Here is a 7,271-nt window from a genome sequence, read left to right on the forward strand (position 1 = left end):
GTGCTGATCCACTAATCGTAGTATTGATGGTCCGGAATAAAGTCTATACTGGAATAAAGTCTCATCTGAACTGTACATTGCTTTTGATGCTGTAATTGCAAAGCTAGGAAATCTTTATGTATAATGCCTTTTTTTTTTTATCATTTATTAATGAAAATGAGAAGCCTTTTTATAGGCTGGAGATTACAAGAGTTGTTAAACTAACTTGGGGTTGAGTTAGTTTACTTATAACTAACTCAAGATACAAAATTGTTAATTCAAATAACTAATCCTAAACTATAAAAATGGTCATTCAAACACCTCCTCTAGGATAAAACTCAAGAAACATAAAGAAGGGGGATGTTCTACATTAGCTTTTGTCAAGGCTTTAGCCAAAATTTTATTTATCAACTGTGGGGGAGGATTTGAGAGCTCCCCAATCTCTACACACTTCTCTAATGAGAGTCTATACCAAAATCAAGATACCCATACCCTCCCACTCAAGAAACTTAAGTAATTGCTTAGAGAAATAACAAAATACTTGGCCCCACTCTAACAAACACATTCCTAAGGGCCCACACAAATAGAAAAATATCAACTAACTCTCAATCATTCTTTCTTCTTCCTATTCTTGTCTCTACGGGAATACACCTTTACTACGGGAATACACCTTTTCTTCTTCAAGAATGGGTAATGCTTGAAGGAAACCAGCCGGAGTTAAAGACAAGTATTTGGCTTGTTGACACACGGAACATTCAGCAACATAGGTGCGGATATGGGCTGTCATACCTCGCCAATATACCTCCCTTGCTAGCCTTTGATATGTTTTCAATGCACCATGATGTCCCCCTATCTGGCTGTTATGGAATTCAGCTAATAATAAAGTAATATCAGGTGAATCCTCCTCCTTGTAGCGAATATCCCTCTGGAGCTTGTTGTCCATTTATCAAGGATAGTCGAATATTGTTAAGAGATTCATTTCCAGCCACTTGATCGATGAAAACCGAAGGGTTTAGCCCGCCCACAATACTTACGAGGCCCAATTCAAATACGGTGGTAATCTCTATAAGGCATCGGCCACTTTGTTTTCCAATCCTTTCTTGTACTCAATCACAAAATCATACCCCAATAGTTTAGCGATCCATCTCTGATATTCTCCCCCGATAGCCCGTTGTTCAAGAAGAAACTTCAAACTTTTCTGATCTGTACGCACCACAAAAGGCTTACCCAATAGATATGGTCGCCATTTTTTAACAGCCAGCACTATTGCCATAAGCTCCCGTTCATAAACAGCCTTAAACCTATGGGTAATAGGTAAAGCTTGACTGAAAAAGGCCACTGGTCGTTGATTTTGCATTAGGACAGCCCCAATACCCACACCCGAAGCATCAGTTTCCAGCACAAAACTTTGTGAAAAATCAGAAATACCTAGCATCGGGACAGACATCATTGCTGACTTTTAACTGCTGAAATGCGTTCTCGGTCGTCTCATTCCACTTAAAGTTACCTTTTTTTAACAGTTGTGTCAAGGGGGCAGCACAATAGAACCGTAGTTTGCAACAAATTTCCGATAATACCCCGTTAGCCCCAAAAAACCCACCTAGCTCCTTCACGTTCTTGGGTGCTGGCCATTTAACCATCGCTTCTATTTTTGTTGGATCCGCTGCCACCCCCTCTGAAGAAATAACATGGCCCAAGTATTCAATTTTGTCAACCGCAAATTGGCATTTTTTAAAGTTGGCTACCAGTTGATGAGCTACTAAAGTTTCCAAAACCATTGCCAATTGGTGCAAATGCTCGTCCAAGGACTTGCTGTAAATTAAGATGTCATCAAAGAAAACCAAAACAAACTTGCGTAAATATGGGCGAAGAACATCACTCATGATTGATTGGAATGTTGCCGGAGCGTTTCAACCCAACAGCATCACAAGGAATTCATAGGGCCCCTCGTGGGTTCGAAACGCTGTTTTGTGAACATCGGCTGCCCGCACCAATGAAAAATTTATCATTTTGTTTGTTGCAATTAATTGCTAATTATTTATCAGAATGCTTGTTGATATCGCTGCATGTTTTATTTTGTAATGTTTGTACTTTTTAGTTGTGATTTGTGAATATGCTAGGATTGATTTGATTTGCTCTTCTGACTGTTAAGATCGGAATGATGTTGCTCATCTGAAAGTAGGCAGCATCATGTGCTTGAAGACTTGTAGAGTATGGAGAGTGAATGGTCAAATTTGAGGAATCATATCTGCTGGCTTTGTAGTCCAAACAGGTTGTCTGGCTAACTTTCTTTTTCTCATTTTCAACCAATTAGGATAGCTGTCATGTTTTTTGAATTCCTTGCCATTCTTGAGTAGTAACTTGGCATTTATTTATTAAAAGGTTTTAATTAAGATTATGGTGTTCATAACTTTGTAGTCACACTAAATAACTTAAAAGAGTTAGTTTGACAGTTGACAAACATGATAGTAATGTGATAGTGAGTGCAAGGGTAAAAAGAGTTGCTTCTGTTGGGTTAAAGTGATGTTTGTGTTTTTTAGTGTGATGTGTTTTGTTTTCAAGTTCGTTAGTAGACGTATTACTTAATTGAAAATTTTGATACCATAGCCAGTGTAGGGGAAGATGAATGGAGGGTGCTATGAGACTAGTTAAGACTTATATGTATCCTAATTTTAGTAATATATAAAATTGAGAGAATTTCCTTTGATTTTCAGGAACAAGGATGAATAATCAATGAAAAAGGAATGAAAAGGTTTATCCATGCAAGCTTCAAACCAAAGTCATGGATGTCGATCCTTCCAGGGGAGTCCAAAGTTCCCCCCTTATTTTTCTCCATTTACTTTGATTTTCAAAAGCTTTTAGGACAGAAAAAGCAATTTTTTGAGTGGGTGTGGGTAATAGCTTGCTTAGCTTGCATGTTTAGTGTAAACTTGGGGGTTCAAATTTTGCCCAAATTTCAAAATTTTTCAGAATTCTTTCCATACAATAATGAGATAGCTTAATTAGATCTTGCATAAAAAGCATGATTGGCAACCCTTGAGCACTGAGCTCGGGTTTATGATGTGAAATTCTGAATTTTGATGAGTATATGTGCTGAAATTTGAGCATAAGCTGCTGTCTTTTTTGTTTTAAGCTCCTTTTAGCTATTTCTTATTGAGATGTGAATGCATGATTGAGAAAATGGTATGTGTGTTGTGAATGCTTGATTGCATGTATAATAAATAAGTGCATGGATACTTTTCTAGCTTTGTCTTCCTTTGTTGCTTTGTCGTGACTTACCTATGATGCACTTAGTCCAAACCTAGCCTAGATAGAGTAAAAAAGGATAGGAGGCACTCTTTAGAAACTGGGATGGTTTTAACAAATTTGTCTTGTCAAACATGAGTTAGAAGCCTCTTGTCTAGCCACAATGAACTAAATCCCTTTAGAAAAGGGTCGACATTAACAAAACTTATTGTCACTTCAAAGGGAGCAATCAAACTTAATTAGTAACTAAATGTAGAACCATAGAAAGGTTAGCCCACCGATTCTAGCAAGGCCTAGTTACCACATTGCATACCAAAGAAAGAAAAGAGAGACTTGACAATGCAAAACATAAAACAGTAAGACAATCAAGAGCTATAAAAAAAATCAAACAACATATCCAATATACATTAGAAAAAGCCCATAAAAAATGGGGGAAAACTTCACTTTTGGCCTAACCAAAACCAGACTACCTACTCTTAGCGTTCTAAACATAGCATCGAGTTTGATGAGGGCTTTGAAAAGAGGAGGAATCCTCCCCGATCCACATTAGGGGGAAAACAAGGCTTGTTGTCACTTCGAAGGGAGCAGTCAAACTTAGCATTGAGTTTGACGAGGGCTTTGAAAAGAGGAGGAATCCTCCCCGTTCCATAGTAGGGGGAAAACGAGGCTTGTTGTCACTCCGAAGGGAGCAGTCAAACTTAGAAACTAAGTTTAGAACCATAGAAAGGTTAGCCCACCGGTTCTAGCAAGACCTTGTTACCACATTGCATACCAAAGAAACAAAAGAGAGACTTGCAAATGCAAAACGTAAAAAGGTTAGACAATCAAGAGCTATAAAAAAACAAACAACACATGCAATATACATTAGAAAAATCCCATAAAAAAACAAAGAGCCAACTTGGTTCGGTCAAGTAGAATGTGTTGAGTTCCCTAACTATCAGAGCTTTTAGCAGAAAACTTTACTTTTGGCCTAACCAAAACCAAACCACCTACTCTTAGCGTTCTAAACTTAGCATCGAGTTTGATGAGGGCTTTGAAAAGAGGAGGAATCCTCCCCGATCCACATTAGGGGGAAAACAAGGCTTGTTGTCACTCCGAAGGGAGCAGTCAAACTTAGCATTGAGTTTGACGAGGGCTTTGAAAAGAGGAGGAATCCTCCCCGTTCCATAGTAGGGGGAAACAACAGGCTTGTTATGAGGATTTTCCCTTGGGAAATTATTATAAAAGTGACAAATGAAAATATTGATTGGTTTCTGAACCACTGTGGTGCCCTTGTTTGTTATTTTCCCTTATGTTGCTTTATGCTTGGTTTTCTAATTGATAATATCATCTTAAAGTGTTCTATTGATAGCACATATCTCTTAGTGTTAGTACTTTCTTACCTTTCTCTCTCTTACATATATAGGGATATGTTGAGCATTTTCGCTAGCAAGGATTATGTACTTAACAAGGCCTTAGTGGATTAGAGAGTTAAGAAATTTGCATATGCTTGCATCCAGACTGTACACCATAATAGGTAATTAGTTTTTTCCATTTAACATTCCTTTTTAAAAACTTGTCCTTTTTAACGTTTTGAATGGAAAAACAGATGTTTGATCTATCATTGTTGATTTTGTTGGCTTTCTATGCTATGATCCTTTAATTGTATATGATATATTTCTTTTGTTGAAAAGTGATATATTTCTTAGATTTTGTTCAGATATATATAATTGACATAAAGGTTTTTTTACCTTCAGCTAACGAATTCAGACTAATCTTATTTATATATATGATAAGTTGTCTTTTTTTCCTCTGAATTATTCTTACTTGATGTTGTTCTTGATAGAAACCAATTGAGGAATCAACTTTTGGCTGCACCTGTGAACTCTAACACACCTGCAACTCTATTGTTAGACACAATTATTTTCTTATTACAACGGAACTCCCATGGGTTTGTAAAATTGTTGGTTACTTCCTGGAAAGAAATGCATATGCGTTGATTAGGGATATCACTTTGACAGGGAAGGTATAAATGTACTTCCTTTTTCTTCTACTTGCAAGTGGTTTTTTTTATTGACACTGTTTTGCCGTGGATTATCCTCTGCAGGTGTTTTCAGAGAACTAATTCACACTCAAACTATTGCAGGAAAGTGCAGATTCACATTCCAAGAGTTCATTGGCTTCTCTAGAACATCTGCTGTCTCTTTTGAGTTCTCATGTTGGTAAGAAGCCATGTTGTTGCCCACGTGTTGATCCCAATTGGAGTTTCTCCTCTCAAATTCTTACTCTTCCTTTACTGTGGCGGACATTCACATTTCACACCTCTCTCTACCCAATGGACAAAGTTGCATGTGTCATCCTCTACTAGGTTTGTGTACCTTGCTGTTTGGATATAATGGCGTTAGTAATGGTTTAAAGGTCATGTTTTCTCAATAACGAGAAACATAACATGCATGTACTTCATTTAAAAAAGAAAAAAAAACTCTATAGATTTTTTTTGAAAAGATCTTTTTAAGTACAACTTGGTGTGGGACATAAAAAATTATGACTATTCTAGCATACAGAATGGAGTTAGTTCCAGTACTCTGGAGTTTTATTAAAAAGTGCCACGAGAATAAAAAATGGTCATCCTTTTCAGAGAAATTGGCATATTTATCAGGAGATGCACCTGGTTGGCTATTACCTTTGGCTGTTTTTGTCCTGTGTACAAGTAAGATTATCTTCTTTATTCCTGTTCCTCTACTTTTGAATTTCGCTTTAAACCGAACCCCATGTATTCCCTTTTCTCCTCACTCGCCAGAATTTTCCCCACTCTCCAAACAAAATCATTTCAGCCTTATTTTTGTTCACTACCCATTTCCAAATATTTCATTTCCCTCTGAAAATCTTTGTCGATGGCCAAACCTGTGGCTGGGAACCGAATGTTCTCGATCATGTCCAGTGCTGAACCTCTCGATGGACTGCAAGGATCAAGGGTTAAGGTTGGTTTTTCTATTTTTGTTGGTTAGAGTTCGTGTTCTGTTTTTTTTTTACTTTGAGTTAAATCCTTTGTATTTGAAGAAATTAAAGTTATGGATGTGATGCATGTTGGCAGGGAGCTGATTCCTTAGAAGTTGGTTAGTGTTCTTGTTCTGTTTTTTTTTTTTACCTTGAGTTAGTTACATTGTTTATGAAGAAATGAAAGTTATGGGATGTGATGCATGTTGGTTGGTAGGGAGCTGAATCCTTTCTTAGGAACGTTTTGGGGAGCATGGAGGCTGTTTATTTGAGTCGGAAGCCCGCTGCAAAATCTGTTTTGGAGTTTGTTCGATTTGTCCATGATGATACAAATTTGTTATGATCATACTGCATTTTGAAGTTTTGGGGTATTTTTCTTCCATTTCTTTTCTTCTTCCAATTTCCGCTTATCTTTTTATTCTTTCTTCTGTTTATTAATTCTAATGGTCACTTGTTGTGCAATATCTTTCTTTTAAGTCATTGGCTACTTGTTGTGAAATGGTGTCACTTCTTAGGAACGTTTTGGGGAGCATGGAGGCTGTTTATTTGAGTTGGAAGCCTGCTGCAAAATCTGTTTTGGAGTTTGTTCGATCTGTCCATGATGATACAAATTTGTTATGATCATATTGCATTTTGAAGTTTTGGGTATTTTTCTTCCATTTCTTTTCTTCTTCCAATTTCCGCTTATCTTTTTATTCTTTCTTCTGTTTATTATTTTCTAATGGTCACTTGTTGTGCAATAGCTTTCTTTTAAGTCATTGGCTACTTGTTGTGAAATGTTATCACTTCTTAGGAACGTTTTGGCGAGCATGGATGCTGTTTATTTTAGTTGGACGTCCACTGCAAAATCTGTTTTGGAGTTTGTTCGATCTGTTCGTGATGATACCAATCTGTTATGATCCTATTGCACTTGCAACTTTTAGGGTATTTTTCTTCCATTTCTTTTCTACTTCCAGTTTCATTTTCAATTTCTGCAAATTTTTTAGTTTTTCATATGTATATTGTTTTCCAATGGTCATTTGTTATATGGTATCTTTCTTGTAAGTCATTGGTTACTTTGTAAAGAGAAA

This window comes from Cucumis sativus, chromosome 2 (genome assembly GCF_000004075.3).
Source record: "Cucumis sativus cultivar 9930 chromosome 2, Cucumber_9930_V3, whole genome shotgun sequence".
NCBI lineage: Eukaryota > Viridiplantae > Streptophyta > Magnoliopsida > Cucurbitales > Cucurbitaceae > Cucumis > Cucumis sativus.